This window comes from Rana temporaria, chromosome 1 (assembly GCF_905171775.1).
Source record: "Rana temporaria chromosome 1, aRanTem1.1, whole genome shotgun sequence".
NCBI classification, from domain to species: Eukaryota; Metazoa; Chordata; class Amphibia; order Anura; family Ranidae; genus Rana; species Rana temporaria.
This window is the reverse complement of record NC_053489.1, coordinates 275144796-275165013: the sequence shown is the minus strand read 5'-3', so window position 1 is coordinate 275165013 and position 20218 is coordinate 275144796. Positions and strand designations below refer to the sequence as shown.

Sequence of the window (20218 nt, the reverse complement as noted above, 5' to 3'; positions counted from 1 at the left end):
TATTTTATTATATCTTTTGTGACAACACTGAAGAAATTATACTTTTCTACAACATAAAGTAGTGAGTGCACAGCTTGTATAACAGTGTACATTTGCTATCCCCTCAAAATAACTCAACACACAGCCATTAATGTCTAAACCGCTGGCAACAAATGTGAGTACACCCCTAACTGAAAATGTCCAAATTGGGCCCAATTAGCCATTTTCCCTCCCTGGTGTCATGTGATTTGTTAGTCTTACAAGGTCTCAGGTGTGAATAGGGAGCAGGTGCGTTAAATTTGGTGTTATTATCGCTCTCACTCTCTTATACTGGTCACTGGAAGTTCAACATAGAACCTCATGGCAAAGAATTTTCTGAAGATCTGAAAAAAAGAATTGTTGCTCTACATAAAGATGGTTCTCCTCCTCCCTGGTATTATCTATAAGCGGGAGATAAATTAGTTATCTTGTAGAACTATAACCCCTACCCCGCTCTATACAAAGATGAAACACGGTGTATATCGCTCTTAACCTTATCTCACTGTTCTTTTGTTCATTCGAATGGTGTTTGGTGTAGCCTTTGGACGCGATTTTGGTGAACATTCCTTTCACGCAGTGCCTGCTAGATGACATGCTCACCACGGGATGGACGGACCACTAACACAAGCGGAACGTGGAGCTTGTGTTGTCGAGACTCCAAGAGCAGGGTCTAAAAGTAAACTTAGCAAAATTACAATTCGTAGAGCCTAAATTTGAGTTTTGTGGCCACCTTGTGGATGTGGAGGGTATACACACCACGGAAGCCAAGGTAGTCAAAGCTCCAGCCCCAACCAACTTCCAGCAGCTGCGATCATACCTTGGCTTGCTGAACTATTACCACAAATTCCTGCCAGATCTGGCACGCACCTTGTTTGCATTGAACAAGCTTTTGGAGAAACACTCCAGATGGGACTGGTTGGCTGCATGCAGGCTGGATGCACTGTGACCTCCAGAAGCCTCTCACTTTGGCTTGTGATTCCTCACCCTATGGTCTGGAAGCTGTATTATCTCAAATCTTACCAGATGGGTCAGAAAAAACAGTGGCATTTGCATCCAGGTCTTTGACAAAAGCAGAAAGAGGTTCTTGCACTGATATGGGAAATTAAGAAGTTTTATCTTTACCCGTATGGTAGGGAATTCACCATACTGACGGACCATAAACCACTCCTTCAGATCTTTAGCCCTGACAAAGGCATCTCTTAGATGACTGCAGCCCGCCTCCAATGCTATGCCCTATTATTGGGAGTATAAAGCTACAAAATCCAGTATCGCGGTCATGACGCCAATGCTAATGCAGACACAATGTCCCAACTGACAGGGATATCGACGGACTCTTCTCCATTGGTCAAGAGTTGTTGTTACACCAGCCCGTCCTTCTTGTCTTCTGGGGAGATAGCAGCCTATACAGTCAAGGATACCTTCCTGAAAGCAATACTCTCCTGGGTACGGTCCGGTTGCCCTGGAACCATCACACAGGATTATGAACCTTATTTCCGTAGGCGTATGGAATTAACTGTGGCTGGCAACTGTGTTTTATGGAAAGACCGAGTGATCATTCCACAGACCATTCGTAGACACATTCTGGACTTGCTACATACTGGTCATCCTGTCAATAGATGTCCTCCCCTTCGCGCGCTCCCCAATGACAGCTGATGACGTGATGTAAGCAAAGAATCGGTAATAGTTTTTTTTTCTCTCCGCTCTGACAGTGTGAGGAGGAAAAAAAGCCGATCACCGGCTTGTGCACAAGGGACAGCGGTCCCGAAGAGGAAGGAGGCAGATGTGCCTCATCAGTGCCAGCTGCCAGTGCCTGCCAGTGCCAGCTGCCAATTGCTACCTGCCAGTGCCCACAGTGCCACCTATCAATGCCCACAAGTGCCACATCTCATTGCCCACCAGTGATGCCAATCAGTGCCTCATCAGTGCCACCTAGCGAGGCTCCGTCTGCATGGCCACATCATTAATTCACAGTGTTCTGTGAATGGGAAATTAGGAGATCATTATAATCATGTCTGCTTTGTATTATGTGGTATTGCTCGCTTGCATGTGTGCTACATTTCTTGTTCAACTCCGGTGGCTGTGCGTGTTTTTCTTTCCTGGGAGCTGCGATGTTGATCCATCATCCACTGTCCCCGCTCGTCTCAATTTGGATGGGTGATGCCAGTGAATGCATCAACGTTTGGTACAGCGTCTGACACATGGCACCGGCCTAGTGTTATGGTGCCGGATCTTGTGCCGTCTGTCACATTATGCTGTGGAGGGCCATCTCTGAGTTGTCCTTTCCCCTATGGCGACCCGGGCTGCTGGGGTTAACCTTCTTTCCCACCCTCTCCCTGGGCATCAACCTTTGATGGGTCTGGGGAGCTATAAATAGAAAGGCTCAAACACCAGTCAATGCAATGCCTCCCAGGTGGTTAGACAAACACAATTTTTTAGTTAGCATTTTTTGTTTTATTTGGCAAGTATAAATCCTTATTTTTTACACTTTTACTTTTAAACCTGTTTTTGACCTTACATATTGGGGGTATTCCCAGGCACTAGTGTCACTGCTTCACCAAGTTGCACTATACTGTATACTATATAACACTTAATCTCACATGTGGATTCTCATTCAACTCAGCTGTGCAGGTCATTGTTACTATTTCCAGTTATACCATGTGGCTGCTTCTGGCCATTCTATGATACTTTAATATTTTTTCACCAATTTTTACCTCCCCATTATTTTTACCATTTTTCAATTCAGTAGTGCACATCATTATTTCCATACACTTTTTTTTCCAGCCACCATCCTGGTAGGCCATGCTGGACAGTTTTGTTTGCCTGTTTTCCATCTGCCTGTTTTTGCTCTGCTGACACATCATTGGATCCTTTACCCACAGCTCCCGGGTGAGACGTCTCCAACGCCCACCGGTGCGACTTTGGCACGCAGCACCCTGCATCTTTGTAAGGATGGTTCCCTCAGTTTGATTCCCGCAACTCAATTTATTTGACATATATTTCCATGTTCTTTACTATGATATTTCTTGTTACTATTTTACTTTATAGATCATGGGCCAGATTCCCGTACATCCTCGGGCGGCAGCTATTTACACTACGCCGCCACTACTTACAGGAGCAAGTGCCGTATTCTCCAAGCACTTGCTCCGTAATTTGCGGCGGCGTAGTGTAAATGGCCCGGCGTATGGCCGCGTAATTCAAAGGGGGCGGCTTGTATTCAAATTAAGCGCGCCCCCACACCGATCGAACTGCGCATGCGCCGGGCGGAAAAATGGCCCAGTGCGCATGCTCCAGCTCACGACGGAAAACGTCAATGACGCCGACATGAGCGTCATTGACGTAAAGTCGTATTCGCGGACGACTTAGTAAAACGACGTAACCGACGGAAAAAGACGACGCAGACCCGACGCCATACTTAACATGGCATACGGCGGACTGGCGTAAGGTTACCCCTCATATAGCAGGGGTAACCTTACGCTTACGGAAACTACGTAAACGACGACGATGCGGCGCAAATTTGTTCGGGAATCGGCGTATCAGGCTCATTTGCATAGTCAAATGAGAACTGAATGTAAACGCCACCTAGCGGCCGGCGTCGAATTACATCTAAGATCCGACGGTGTAAGTGACTTACACCTGTCGGATCTAGGCCATATCTATGCAAAAATGATTCTATGAATCATACGCATAGATACCCGGGGCCAAAAACAGAGATACGACGGTGTTTCCTGAGATACACCGTCGTAACTCTTCTGAGAATCTGGCCCTATGTCTATGCATCAACCCCTGAAGAGTGAGGTTGAACTCACAAAATATGTTGGGTCACCATAGATGCTTTTACACACCTACTATGGATTATTTTATGACTGCATGTAACGATGTAATGGATATGTCCATTTGGGCCAACTGTTTGGCATTTTTATATCTTTCCCAGTCCTATTGCTGGCATATTCAATAAATCTATGTTTTTAAAAATGACTGTGTGGCGCTTCATCTAAAGTCCCAATGAGCAAAACTCTGTATTTGTATGTTAATAGGATGGAGGCGCCCCACAGGGTACTACCAACCATATTCTTTTTCTTATGAATGGGAAAACTACAGGTCCTAAAAAGCCTTTGCGGCTGTTGGCTTGTAGTTCTCAATGAACTACCAGGGTGCTGTTGATCACTCTAGGTAGTTCATTGAGCTTCCTGTCAGAGTGTAAAGCCCTATACACACGGACGGGAATCTCGTCAAGAAAAAAAATTTGTTTTTCCTGACGAGATTCCTGGCAAGCTTTCTTGCTCGCCTAGTGTACACACTGGCCATTAAAAAAAAACGTTGTTTTTTTTAATAGCAAGAACGCAGTGACGTCATTGACTATGACGAGAATGCACTCGTCACCTTCGATGCCGTCGCTGCCATCTTGCTACACCCTACACTATGCCTTGGAAGCTGGAGCGCATGCGCCAAAGTCTCATCGAGCATGCGCGGGTTTCCATGGAGGCAGGTAAGTATACAGATGCTTGGGTTTCTCGGCAGGAGAATCACGACGAGAAAATAGAGAGCAGGTTCTCTATTTTTTGCAGAGAAAACCGTGCATGTGTACGAGGCTTAACTGACAGCCCCCCATATCAGAGGTATGGCAGACAGCTACATAGGCAGTCTACAGGACCATGTGTGAAATACTTTACAGATCCCTAACAAAAAAATAATAAATGCATAATTTTTAATTTGCACTTTACATGCATCTATTGGTTGTTTTGCAAAAGCAAACTTATGACCAAATAAGGGGAAGAAGATCAACTGCCTTCATTTCTGGCCAGCACCTATGCTAGGATCTGAACTGTACACAGAGGGTGGTGGGATTAAGATAGCCCCAGAGCTCTACTCTCCCTCTCTTAGCCATCCTACTTCTCTGAACCACACAGGATCCCTTAGCTAAATGCACTCATTTGAGCCGCCACCCTCCCAGATCCCGCTCCCTCTTCATACCACCACAATAATCAGTCCTCCTCAGACTGACACCACCGATGCAAGGATATTTTCCACCCAGTGACACCACCTAGGCAAGGACATTTTTCCTTTCAGTGAAACCCTCAAAGTAGAGGCTGATTTTCCTTTTAGTGACACCATCGATGCAGGGGCATGTATTCTTTCCAGTGACACCACCAAGACATGAGCATATTTATTTGGAAATTGTATTTACATAGTATTGTATTTTCAGAGGACTTTATACTGTATATAATTATATACTATACCTTAAGTGCAACAAAAGTACTATGGAAAAATGGAAGCCGTTTGCTTTATCCATTTATTTTCAGATTGAGTTTTCACTGCATGTGCAATATATGCCACTTGGCTTCCACTTGATATTTTAGGCAATTTTCATTGGTAGAGAATATCACATTAAAAAACATAGCATGTATAAAAAGCCCACAATCCAAAAAGATGCTCTGCCTTGCGTTCCAAAGCACAAATTGGCAAATAAAATAATGATTCAAATGAGTGTAATTTCTCTCAGGTTCAAGTATCAGTTTGCTTGTTTTGCTGCTGCTAATCACCTCTTAAACAAACAATTGCTTTATCTATGTGCTTTGCCTCATTTCACTTTCAAATTATGTGTGTGTTTCTCTCTAACAGCTTATTATGATCTATAATTAACAATTTTGCTCAAAGCGAAGGCTGTGTTGCAAGAGCCCACATGCTATCTGGAAAGTACTTGAAACAGGAGGATCCTGATTTGGCAATAAAATTTACAACCAGAATTCATTAAGCTCATCTCCAATTTTAGGCGGTTCTCACTGTTTATGGATTTATGTTAGAATTGTAGATACTGTAGGCCTGTCTTGGAAAGCAAGCTATTTGTTGATGGTTATAATTTTATGTTTCATTCCATGCATGTAATGTCTTTAAGTCATATTGGCCTGTTAGTAAGACAGGAATTTGGAGAAATTTAAAGTGCTATAGTCCATAACTGCCAAATGTTAGTTTACTGTAGTAAAATAAGTAAAAACATATCTTCTTGCAATGTTTTTGCTACAGGTTATCACACCTTGTACTGTCATTGTTCTTTGCATTACCTGCCTGAATAACCTCTGTAGTATAAAACAGCACTGTGAAGCATGGACAATCTGCGCTTCACCCTCCTAAACAATATTTAGTGCAACCTGTGCTAATTAATACAAGTGGGGTCTAAATATATCACCCAAGACTTATATATAACCCACCACACAATGGTTATGTACTAATATACGTTTCCCAACCTAATAAGAGGGAAAATGGTGTTACAAACAAAAAAAAATGACTGGTGCTGAAATAATACAAAAAAGCTGGAATACACAGCTATACAAACATGTCAAAATATAGGTAAAAAAATGCGCAACCAAAATAAACAGACAAACAAAGTGTCCTGTTGTAAAAAGTAAAAAATGTAGGTGATAGCAAAAATAGCATTTGGTGAATCCCACAGATAAAGTGCAAGTGGTATTAACAAAAAATAGTGTCCACTGCAGCTGATGTTGGTTAGGTATAATCACAAGGAAAAAACTTTATCCAACAATATCATCCAAGAGATTTTCAGCCGTTGATAAACATTCAGACAGAGGTGCCGCTTACCAGATCTGATGAACCTCTATTACGGAGGTCTCATGGGCTCATCAAACCGGGGGTCACTCACTGGGATCCTCGTTGGTTAGGCATCGGTATAGTAGCGTATCCTTCCTTCAAGCTTCACAGAGCTGTGATAGATCCTATTGCAGATAATCTCAACTTCCAATGGATTGGCGTGGTGTGTGGGTATGTTAGAGCAAAAAAAGCTTCATGGTGCAGTATGATTTGAGTAATCAAAAACCCCTTTATTGACAAAGCAGGTTTACTGACATCAGGTAAAAGCTTATTCCACAGAACAGTTTAAAAAAAACAGATAAAAACTTCCAGCAGCAGCTTCAGCCGATCAGCGAGGGCGTGGTGATGTCAGATGTTATTGCTAGGAAGTTAGCACCATTATGTATGGTCTTGGCTGATGATGGAGGGCAAATTTAACATACACCGATTAGCTATGGCGTGGTGATGTCAGATGTTATTGCTCCGCCCGACGCTGCGTTTCTCCTCACAAGGCATCAACAGGGATAGGAGGCCTTTGGAAGTTTTTATCTGTTTTTTTTTAACTATTCTGTGGAATAAGCTTTTACCTGATGTCAGTAAACCTGCTTTGTCAATAAAGGTGTTTTTGATTACTCAAATCATACTGCACCATGAAGCTTTTTTTGCTCTTCCTCTAACATACCCGCACGACACACAAATCCATTGGAAGTTGAGATTATCTGCAATAGGATCTATCACAGCTCTGTGAAGCTTGAAAGAAGAAGGATATGCTACTATACTGATGCCTAGCCAACGAGCATCCCAGTGAGTGACCCCTGGTTTGATGAGCCCATAAGACCTCCGTAATAGAGGTCCATCGGATCTGGTAAGCGGCACCTCTGTCTGAATGTTTATCAATGGCTGAAAAACTCTTGGATGATACTGTTGGATAACATCAGCTGCAGTGGACACAATTTTTTGTTAATATCACTTGCACTTTATCTGTGGAATTCACCAAATGCTATTTATGCTATCACCTACATTTTTTACGTTTTACAACAGGACACTTTGGGCCAGATCCTCAAAAGAGATACGCAGGCGGATCTGCTGTTCCGCCTGCGTATCCCTGTTTCTATCTTTGGAACTGATCCACAGAATCAGTTTCCAAGAGATAGACAGAAGATCCGGCAGGTGTAATAGTTTTACACTGCCGAATCTTAAGATGCAGTACCGCGACCGCCGCTGGGGGCATTCATCGTCGAAATTACGCGTCGGGTATGCTAATGAGGAGTTACGTCGATCCTCAAAGCTTTTTCGCGTTCGCTACGTCGCCGCTACGTTAGTTTCCCGTCGCTTAGTTACACTTTTGTAAAGCAGCCCTACTTTTACACAGCAGGCGTACTGCTGTGTAAAGTATGGCCGTCCTTCCCGCGTCGAATTTTAAAATTTTACGTCGATTCCGTAAGCCGTACGGGAATACGGAAATACGCTACGCACCGCGCCGATCAAAAAATGACGTCACGTCGCGCAAAGCACGTCGGGAAATTTGCGTCACAAGCATGCGCAGTACGTCCGGCGCGGGAGCGCGCCTAATTTAAATGGGACTCGCCCCATTAGATTAGGAACGCCTTGCGCCGGACGGATTTGAGTTACACCGCCGCAAATTTCCAGGTAAGTGTGTTGTGGATCGATACCTAACTTAGGAAATTTGCGGCAGTGTAACTTAAATCTGTTAAGTTACGTTGCGCTGCGGGGCTGTGGATCTGGCCCTTTGTCTGTTTATTTTGGTTGCACATTTTTTTACCTATTTTTTTACATATAAAACAGCACTGCAATTGAATAGGCACTAGAAAATTCTCAAAAAACATAGGGCAAATAAAAACATTTAAAGAAATTGTGACTACCCATAACATGTATAGGATACACTGGGTGGCATTACAAATCCTATAGAAATTGGAAATGGGATATTACCCAAAAAGTTGAGTTTCAGTGATGTAACGTAAAATAGAAATGTATTTCTGAGTTATAAAATGTATTTTTATAAATAAGCTGTAAACCTAGTCTGTCAATTTAATTGCAAATGATTAATACTAGAAAGTAGTCGTATATCCAGGACTTAAAAAAATGGTACATGCTATAGCTTTTTCCTATTCTTGGAAATACATTTCCAGAGGCCACATTTAATAAGGTTCTCCAATGCCCTTTGAAGAAAAGTGTTGAAGTCCATTTAAATGTCAGACAATACATTTATTGCACTCAATTGGAAATTGTTGACATAGTTACATACTGTAGGAGGTGAGGTTGAAAAAAGATACATCAAGTCCAACCTATGTGTGAGATTATATGTCAGTATTACATTGTATATCCCTGTATGTTGCAGTCATTCAGGTGCTTATCTAATTTTTTTTTAATTATCGATGCCCCCGACCACTGCCTGTGGAAGGGAATTCCACATCCTTGTCGCTCTTACAGTAAAGTACCCTTTGCAGTTTAAGGTTAAACCTATTTTCTTCTAATTTTAGTTAGTGGCCACATGTCTTATTAAACTCCCTTCCGGTGAAAACGTTGTATCCCTATTGTGGGGTCACCAGTATGGTATTTGTAAATTGAAATCATATCCCATCTTAAGCGTCTCTCCTCCAGAGAGAGTAAGTTCAGTGCTCGCAAACCTTTCATCATAACTAGTATCCTCAAGACCCTTTATTAGCTTTGTTGCCCTTCTTTGTACTAACTCCATTTCTGTTACATCCTTCCTGAGGACTGGTGCCCAGAACTCAACAGCATACTCCAGGTGAGGCCGGACCAAAGTCTTGTAGAATGGGAGAATTATCACTTTATCTCTATATGTCAATATTCTGTTTGCTTTGTTAGCAGCAGCTTGGCATTGCATGCCATTGCAGAGCCTATCATCTACTAGGACCCCCAGGTCCTTTTCCATCCTAGATTCCCCCAGAGGTTCACCCCCTAGTGAGTAGATTGCATTCATATTTTTGCCACCCAAACGCATTATTCAAAAATGTTCTACATTAAACCTAATTTGCCATGAAGTTACCCACCCCATTCATTTGTTCAGATCTTCTTGCAAGGTTTCCACATACTGCAGGGAAGTTATTGCCCTGCTTAGCTTAGTGGTGTCCGCAAATACGGAGATTGAGCTGTTTACCCCATCCCCCAGGTCGTTTATGAACAAATTAAACAGGATTGGCCCCAGCATAGAACCCTGTCTACTAAATCTACTAAAATAATTTCTTAGGATTTTTTTTGCTCTCCACCGCTGTGTCTTTCGTGTTTTAGCTTAGCTGCCCTAATTCCACCCTTACATATCTTGTTGCATTGTTTATAAAGTCTGAATGCTGGTGATGTTCCCTCAGCCTTGTATTTTTTGAAGGCCTTCTCCTTTTCTTTTATATGCATTTTTACATTAGAGTTAAGCCATCCAGGACTTTTGTTTGCCCTTTTTCCCAATGGGATGCACTGGCTAATGCCCTTATTTAATATGCTCTTAAAGCAAATACATCTCTCCTCAGTGTTCTTTGTTTTGAAGATTTTATCCTAATATATATCTTCTAGCAAGGTTCGTTGTTTAGGGAAGTTGGCTCTTTTGAAATTCAGTGTCTTTGTGTTCCGCTTGTGTATCCTAATTGTATGATTTATACTGAAGCCAATTGTCCTGTGATTGCTGTTTCCTAAATTTTCCCGTATTTCCACATCCATGATCAGATCTGTATTATTGGTAATCAGTAGATCTAGTAAAGCCTTGTTTCTAGTATGTGCATCTACCATCTGACCCATGAAATTGTCCTGCAAGACATTTAGGAACTGGTGAGACTTAGGCCCCGTACACACGATAGAATCCATCCACTGAAAAATCCCAGCAAATGGGTTTCAGCGGATAGATCCTATGGTGTGTACACTCCAGCGGATCTGTTTCCGCGGATATTTCTCCCCTGGGATGGATTCCAGCAGATCGAATATTTGCTGACATGCCAAACAAATCCATCTGCTGGATCCGCTGGTCTGTATAGACTCACCGGATCCATCCGTCCGAAGGGATCCCCCGCATGCGTCGTAATGATTCGACGCATGCGTGGAATTCCTTATATGACAGCGTCGCGCACGTCGCCGCGTCATAATCGCGGCTACGGCGCAACACGTCATCGCCAGAGGATTTTGGCGTGGATTTCAATGCGATGGTGAGTACACTCCATCGCATTAAAATCTGCTGAAATCCTCGAGAGGATTTATCCGCGGAAACGGTCCGCTGGACCGTATCCGCGGATAAATCCTCCCGTGTGTATGGGGCCTAAGACGAATGTGGGGTTCCCTCCGCCCAGTCTATGTCTGGATAATTAAAATCCCCCATTATAATAACACTTTCCATTCTTGCTGCTATTCCAAATTGTGATAGGAGGTCTGTCTCCCCCTTCTCCCTCAGGTTAGGGGGCCTATAGCATACTCCCAGTATTAATTTCCCCTTAGCTTCATCCCTTTGGGGCTCTACCCATAAGGATTCCCCCTCCTCCCTAGCTCCCTTATTGATGTAATCTCTCACAATATTCTTTATATATAGGCATACCCCTCCCCCTTTTTTACCCTCTCTAACCCTGCGATAAAGGGAATGTCATTGAATGGTTGCCAGCCAATCATGAGAGCTGTTGAACCAGGTCTCTGAAATTCCCACAAAATCAAAATCCTCCTCGTTCAACAGTATCTCTAGTTCACCCATTTTGTCTGCCAGGCTCCTGGCATTGGGGAACATGCCACGTAGATTAGACCGGTTGCATATTGTCCTCTTTTTGGTTTTTCTGAGATTGCAAATGGGACTTGTTACTATACTTCCCTCGGGTTTATGTGCTTTAGTCAACCTACCACTAATGCCCCCAATACCACCCTCTGGAATATGTTCATTGCTGACTATTTCTACCCCTGGACCCTCCTCCCCATCGCCTAGTTTAAAAACCCCTCAAACTTTTTATCCATCTTCACTCCCAGCAAATCTGCACCCTCCTCATTTAGGTGTAATTCTAAGTTGGTCCAGTTCTCCAGGAACCCAAACCCCTTCTTACTACACCAGCTACTCAGCCACTTGTTTACTTCCATAATCTCCTGCAGCCTTTCTGGTCCACCTTTTCTTAAGGTACTGGTAGTATTCCTGAGAATACTACCTTGGAGGTCCTTTTCTTCAATTTAGCTCCTAAGTCCCTAAAATAGTTCTTTAGGATCACTCCATCTGCCTCTGACTTTGTCAATGGTGCAAACGTGCACCAAGACAGCCAGGTCTTCCCCAATGGTGACCTCCAGAGTTAGGGACAGCTGACAGCTTACCCCGACTTGTTCATTCCCCGACTTTTTCATTCCCTGACTTAGTTGGGGTAGGCGGTACACTTTGGTGGGGGTCCCTGTTCCAATTCCTGAGTCCTAGCCATATTCTTCAATGGGAAACCCTAACCGTGACCCCAACTCTAACCCCAGAGGCTCTAATAGGCTTCAAAAAAGGGTGGGCTTGCGGCGCAGAGCACTGCACCCAGAGCCAACCCAGTTGTGTGACAATAGCGAGTGAATATTCAATATTGTCTTCTGGATTCTCCTTCCGGCCAATCAGGAAGCTGGTCATGAGACCCATCACCCAATAGGTCTAAAGGAGAAGCGCTCCTATTGGTGGGAGAGGGAGGAGATGTACAGTGGAAGCCGCCGTAATGCCAAAGAGGAGACACAGGGGAACCTGCCTCCCATCACCCGGAGGAAGCATGCCCAATAGATGGGGTAAGTGCATTGCTGGTGACCGAACAATTGGGGGGGGCTTTGTTTGCTGCCCCCCCCCACAAAACAAATATACCACCAGCTGCCACTGTTTAAAAGAAAGATGCAAAAAAGTGTAAACATACCAGGAAAAAAAACTTTGTCCTACCCCCCTTAAAAAAAAAATATACCGATCCATCACTGGCAGTGGTTGGGCACAGAGATGAGCGAAGGAAAGATGGCCTCTGCTCATCTCTATGCCCTAGGAGGACCGGAGCACATCATGACATCACTCTTAGTTCCAGCCACAAGTGAACAAGGTCATTTTCTCTCTTAAAGCAAAAGATCAAAACATTTTTTTATTTTTTTTATCTTTTGCTTTTAAGAGTAGAGGAGAGATTTTGGACTTCGGATCTCTCCATAAAGAGGGTCTGTCATGCTTTATTGTTATCGCAAGGGAAGTTTACATTCCTTGTGAAAGCAATAAAAGTGATCAAAGGGACAGTGTAAAAATGTAAAAAGTTATAAAATGTAAAAAAGGGGGTGTGGCTTGGCGCGCAAGGGAGATGGACGCCTAATACAGGAGCTCCGACAGAACCGCAGCCATAGCCCGTCTTTCTGCACCCAGATTACTTTAGAATGAGCCGGAAAAAACATGGCACACCCTGCACGAGATCATGCTGTCTATAGGCAGCTTACCAAGGCAGAAACATCACGGATCTCTTTAGAAATCCCCCAGCAGCTCAGAGCAGTGGGACTGGAAGCAAGATGGCGAGGCCGCGTGCAGCGGAAGATGATTACAGCGAGGACTCCCAGTCGGCGTTAGAGGACAATGGTAGGGGGTCCCCCATCCTGATCTTCCCCTCACATTTGCAGGGATGTCTGTTTTTTCAGCCGACGTCAATGCCACCTTTTGAACGCAATAACATACTTAAAGTCTAGCATGCTGGTGCTCACAGATAAGATGGCCACCGCAGAAGCAGCAGGGAGACACAGGGACAGAGCGATACACAGACTAGAGACTTTAACCTGTACACATTCCCACCATCTTATTGAGATGAATAGGCATCTCGAGGACCTGGACAAAAGGGGAAGGAGAAACAATATTAGAGTAAGAGGGATCCCTGAATCAGTGGAAAATAACCAAATAACCCCAGCATTAGAAAGAGTACTCAACAGCCTGTTGGAAAGGCCTGAGGACACGGCCATTGAATTGTGAGAGCTCACAGGGCGCTTAGAGCCAGGGGTCCGGACAACATGCCTCCCAGAGACATAATATGCTGTCTATAAAAGCTTAACCCTAAAAGAGGACATTATGAGAAAGGCACACAGAAATGATCAGATCGTCTTTAATGGTGAGACAATTATGCTATTTCATGACCTTTCTCAGATTACTTTGAAAAACCACAGGGCAATGAGACCACTGTTGGAGAAGCTACAAGAGAAAGACATCCGCTATACATGGCGCTTCCCCTTTGCCCTCATGGTGAATAGCAATGGAAAACAACATTTATTGAGAACTCCAGATTACCTCCCAGAATTTTGACAGGCACTCCAACTGAGACAAGTGGACCTCCCGGAGTGATACCAGTAATTCAGTCTGCCTCCGCTGGAAAGGCCCCCAACCCGGCTCTCCATTTAATTCCCCAGACAAACGCCATTCTAAAAGGATGAAGTCCTGTCGCTCAGTAGGCTCACAAGCGGGAACACCAAACGTCAGACCACATTCTTCCAGAGGATTCGTGGAAGCATGAGAAGGTTGAATCGAGAACTGCTTAAACCAGAGATTGTAAGTAATGTACACATCTAGACTCTCTTACCCTCAGGAGCTTATTTTTATTTTTTGCCTATGATGCAGACCCGGAGACTTGATTTTTACAGACTTACACAGAAAAAATAGCTTACTCCTCTATTATCTGACCCATGGAATCTCCAGTTGATGTTATTATATTCCTCTACTCAGGATGTCTCAAATTGTGAAATGACACACCTTTACTGATTTGCATGAGACACCTTAACGACTTATTCTTTACAGCCTGTATCAGACTGCTTTAACCCTGTTGGTGCCAGCAGAGAACTTCTGAGTGCTCCACATGTTCCTTTACACTCAGGCTGAGGACTCATGCTTCAGACAATTAATACTCACTCCTCCTTAGGTTATTATATGTAACCTGATAAGATACAGACGAAATTCTTTGGCAGAGACTCTAAATAGTTTTGGGGTCACAAAGCTACACACAAAGATGGTAATGAGCATGATGTGATTCATAATTTAATGGTACAGGAGGGTAGGTTACGTACACTTACTCAGCGGTTCTCTTTGACTCTTAGATCCACTGGGCCTTCGCCACTACATGGGAGTGGATAGAGGCGTGTTTCAGACAATGTTTTATCATTTACTCACACCATGGGTAGTGTCTCGGTGGCGTAACACTCTTTCTTATGTTTAAGTTTACTTGCTGCAGGAAATAACATTTTTTTCGTTTTCATTAGACTACTTAAGGTGCAGATTAGACCAATTTAATAACAACATTATCATTACGAGCTGCGGCCTGTCCTGGTTTGGTTATCTAGTTTCCAAGTTTATTCCATAACACCAGTTAGATGTGTTCAGGTCAGCAGCCATCCGCTAACCCCTGAAAAGTGATCCTTGTCAGGATAATTCGCCTTGCAAGGAACACTAATTTGTTGTCCTTGGGTACGGTTTAGTGCCCAGGGAGATTACAATATTCTCTTCATTTTGTATTTTTTTCTGCACTTTTTATTTCTCTTCTTTCTACAAAATTTTTTTTTCCCTCATTTTTTTTCTCTCCCCTCTCATTTGATATATGTTCTAAAATGTTCCTCATAGGGAAAGCACGGTTATCAGGATGCAAGGCAATTCAATCGATTAACCTAACGGCTATTTCAGTTATATTTACAGACAGTGATACACCAGCTCACCAGTCCTCATCATGGCTTATTTTTCTCTGGGCAAGAATCCCACGGTGATATCACACAATGTGAGGGGTTTGAATGTCCCTGAAAAACGCACAGCTCTCCTGAAAGAACTTAAGAAAGGTAGGCTGAAATTTGTCTTCTTACAGGAGACTCATTTTAAGACACAACAAATTCCTAAGATAACTGACGCCTTTTTTACATAAGCATTCCACGTGACAAATGACATAACCAAATCCAAAGGTGTATCCATACTTATAAGTAGGGATGCATCTTTCGAACTCACTGATAGACTGATTGATCCAGGGGGGGCAGATACCTCTTTCTGAAATTAAATTATTGTGGGACTCCCATCAGGTTAGCGAACGTGTACTTTCCTAATAAGTCCCACTTGACCTTTTGTAAACACATGATTAACGAACTTAAAAGTTTCTGCTCAGGGTGCCTCATTTTGGGAGGTGATTTTAATGTCCCACTGAACCCCCTAATGGACACATCAACTGGCAAAACTTATATCACCTACAAAATTCTTAAACAAATCAAAACACTACTGAACTCTCTTCAACTAGTTTACACTCAGTTTACACACTCAGATGACAGGGACTTTACTTTCTTTTCCATCCCACATCAAAGATACTCGAGAATTGACTACATTTTTGTCAATCAAAGAGATCTTGATGTGATAAGGGGGCCCACATAGGGATCCAATCCACCTCAGACCATGCCCCAGTCTGCTTAAGCCTTGATCTGACAGAGCCTCCCCCTAAACCCACCACATTACTCAAGGACTATTTCTTGCGCAACACCACTCCAGGGATGGACCCCATGGTAGTCTGGTAAGCCCATAAATGCACTATGAGAGGCGAACTTATAAAAATGGGAGAGCAATGTAAGAAAGAAAGGGAAGGTTGTAAAATTAAACACCTAGCCAACAAATACACACATTAGAGACAAGCCATAAACAATCCCTATCAAAACGATCTGCACTGGAACTGCTAGAGGCAAGGAAAGCACTTCAACAGATATTTAATACAAAGACCAAGAGACTTTTATTTTTCCGGATTTTTTTTTACTATGAATCAAGGGACAAGGCAGGCAAATTTCTGGCGAGAGCCCTGAAAAGTGCAAGAACAAATCAAAATATACTAGGTCTTCGGACGAAGACAGGGAAACTTGACATTACAACAAAACAAATAGCTCAACACTTCCATGACTATTACACTTCTCTATACAACATACCAGAACAATCAAAATCAGGACATGCCCAAGGAGACAGATGACAGGTAATCAAGAACTACCTTGAAGACTTAAATCTACCAACATTGTCAGTGGAGGATACAGACCACTTAGGGAGACCCACTGAAGCCCTAGAACTCCAACAAGTCATTAAAGACCTTAAGCCTGGGAAAAGTCTGGGTCCAGATGGTTTCATGGCTATATATTATAACATTTTCTTAGGGGGAAGCTTCCTGGTGCTGCTGTTGTGAAGGGATAAGAGGAGCCGCATGTGGCAAAGTATTGGAGCTGTGTGGTTAATTTGACTCCAGAAAAGCTGATCTATCCATAGCTGGTAAAATGTTAGAAACTCACAGTCCTGAAGGTGACATTGAATGCCAGCTGGACACAGAAAAACACCATTGCCAACCACTGAAGGCCCAGAATGGAGAAAATCAGAGTGAATATCAAACCAAGAGCATTTCTGTGCAGACAGAGTATAAAAGCAAGCAAGATGCTGAGACAATCACAGATGGGGAGACTGAGCAGATCCTGAAGAAACTCTTCAGCTGCAGAGAACATCTAAGGAAGAGTTACCAAGAGGTGCTGGACAGACAGACCCAGTCAAAAAAACACTTGCAAGTTCAGATCAAACAACTAAAACAGAAAAGAGATGAAGAAATACACAAGCAAAATGAATATATAAAATATATTCATGATCTGACAATTAAGAGGGAAGAGTTCAAGAAAAGGGTGGAGAAAGAGGGGAGAGAATTATCTCAGAAAGAACAAGATCTAAGCGCTGAACTTTCCAAACTGCAAAGCAAGAGTGAGAGCCTCAAGCAAGAGCAAGCAGAGCTTGAAAATTAGATTGTGGAGCTCCTTTCTGAGCAGGCTGCAGAAAGGGAAGAGTGGGATGCTGAACTGAAGTCATTAAGGAAGAAAGAAAATGAGGTGACACAGGGTGTGTTGAAGGAACTGGAGCATGCACAAAATGCTGAGGTGCTTTCATTGGAGAGCCGGAGAGACTTATTGCTGATATCTTTAGATGAAGCAGAAAAGGATGCAGAAGTAACTTTATCCTACCTTAGAGTTGCTCCACCCCATAAAGAATGGCTTCAGCTTAAACAAAGATGGGACGCTAGGCTAGCTGGACTCAAACAAATGAAAGCGAATCTTCAGGAACAATTTGAAACACAAATAAAACAGGTCAAAAGTGGGACTAAATTAGGCAACCTTCCTTCAATATTGGCTCCAAATCTGCCTCCTCCTCCCTCTGATCCTAACCTCATGCTTCCGAAAATTTCCCATGGCCCAGCTGTTCTGTTATCAGCACCAATACCATCTAAAGAACCTACATTCCAGCAGCCATTTCTGGGTCCAACATCATTCCTTTATCAACGTCCACCCCCATTGGCATTTCCTCCAGGGAACTTCTTGGGTCCCTTGCAGTCAGCTCCAAGGTTACCCCGTATATCTGACCATCACAGCAGTACATATGTTCCAGGGCCCCCCAAGTACAGACAAGCTAAACAAGATTCTGGAGAAGCTACAAGCCAGGTTCCCACAGTGCAACAAGGCACAGTTGACTGACATTTTGCAACAAGTTAAGATGAAACGCGGAACACTTGCTGGCCTTACTGTGGAAGAACTGTGCCAACTTGTAGCTACACAGCTGCAGGAGCCACTACTAAGGGAAGCTTCAAATCCAGATCTTAAAGTGACACAGCCTATTGGACATGGTAGACCTCAGTACCAGAACACACAACGAGCTGCACCATTCTTGTCATCAGCTACAGGAGCATATGCAGTACGTCCGCAGTTGTGTCTAATCTATCAAAAGAATGTACAGCCCCATGAACTGCAGCCTATGTCTTGTAATCATGTCATGCATGTAGAGTGCATTCGATTCTGGGCTATAACCAACAAAAACAATTCCTGCCCCTTCTGCCCGAGCCAAAGATGACCTCAGTAGCTATGGAAGCCTATCAATGCTGCTGTACATGACATTGCTTAACGAATAGCCTTCTTTCAAAAGCTAAACTTTTTTAAGCTCACAAAAAAATAAATGGTGTTTAAAAAAAAAAACTTTCTTAGACTACCTACTTAAAGCGGGGGTTCACCCGTACATAACACTTTTTACCCTTAGCTTCATGCTCATTTTGTCTAGGGGAATCGGCTAGTTGTTTTTTAAATATGAGCTGTACTTACTGTTTACGAGATGCATCTTCTCCGCCGCTTCCGGGTATAAGCTGTGGGACTGGGCGTTCCTATTTTGATTGACAGTCTTCCGAGAGGCTTCCGACGGTTGCATCCATCGCGTCACGATTTTCCGAAAGAAGCCGAACGTCGGTGCGCAGGCGCAGTATAGAGCCGCACCGACGTTCGGCTTCTTTCGGCTACTAGTGACGCGATGGATGCAACCGTCGAAAGCCTCTCGAAAGACTGTCAATTAAGAAGGAACGCCCGCTCCCGAAGACCCATACCCGGAAGCGATGGAGAAGATGCATCTCGAAAACGGTAATTACAGCTCATATTTTAAAACAACTTGCCGATTCCCCTAGACAAAATGAGAATCCATCTAAGGGGATTGTTTGAAAAAATGTTTTATGGGTGAACTCCCGCTTTAAGCCGTTGCTAAGTGCCCTTAATTCTTTATCTGACCCCAGGGAAATTCCACAAACATTCCTCTCAGCACATATCACAGTGTCACGGTCTGGAGTCAGGCTCAGAGGCCAAATTGCTATAGCAGTGACAGAACAGGTATACAGGCAGTAGAGTTGTCCAGGAACAGGCCGAGGGTCAAACACAGGTGATTGCAGATTGGGATCAGGCAATAGAGAAGTCCAGGAACAGGCCAAGGGTCAAACACAGGTGGTTGCAGATACAATGGCAGCAGAGCAGACAAATCGCAAGGCACTGGCTGGGAAGGCACAATAACCTGGCAAAGAGGAAGTGCAGAGACAAGGCTTTTATAGGAAGTCTGTGGGAGGAGCAAGGGGTTCAAGGTTCAAGGCAATCAAGACACAAGGCAGGAATGTCCAATGGATCAGATGGGTTTGTCCAGCAGATCAGACAGGGAGCTGTCCAGCATCCCAGATAGCTCAGTGAGAAGGTTCACTGCCAGACACAGATGAGGTCCCAGGTTCAAGTCCAGGTCCTGACAGTACTCCCCTCCTCTCAGGATGTCCTCCGGACGTCCTAGGACTTGGCTTGTGAGAAAACCTCTGGTGGAATACTCTTGTTAATCTAGGGAGTGAACCTTATTATTGCTTCAGAAGTTCCTGCCCGGGAGATTCTCCTCGCTTGCAAGGCTTTTTCAAACATCTCCAGCTCCTGCTTACGGATAAGGGTGCCATTCGAGGCATACATACAGTCAGGTGGTATAACTTCTTTGGCAGGACAGGAATTGGTGATGAAACCAGACTTTACGGAAGTGGTGACGGTATCAGGAACAGGCGTTTTCTTAAGAAGTAGCGAAGGTGTTTCTGGAGCAAGAGGTGGTTCTTTGGTAGGACAGGGTAATGTTACTGTATTTACCACTGTGGAGTGTGGGATGACTACTGGAACTGATCTGTTGTCAGGAAGATGCATAGTTGCCTTTTGGCCAGATGGTAGGGGTATCACAGGGGTATTGGTTGCAGGTTCAAGAGGGGCACTGGTATCGTTGACCACCGTAGTCTGGGAACCCACTTGTGCCATTGAACATGGACAGGCCTTAAAGCAACCTTGGCAGTTCACAGGCCGA

At 43.7% G+C, this 20218-nt stretch overlaps 1 pseudogene; it reads left to right on the top strand.

The window, feature by feature from the left end:
• The first annotated feature begins 16705 nt into the window (after positions 1 to 16705).
• LOC120924916 lies at positions 16706 to 18558 on the top strand (annotated as a pseudogene).
• Positions 18559 to 20218: the final 1660 nt, after the last annotated feature.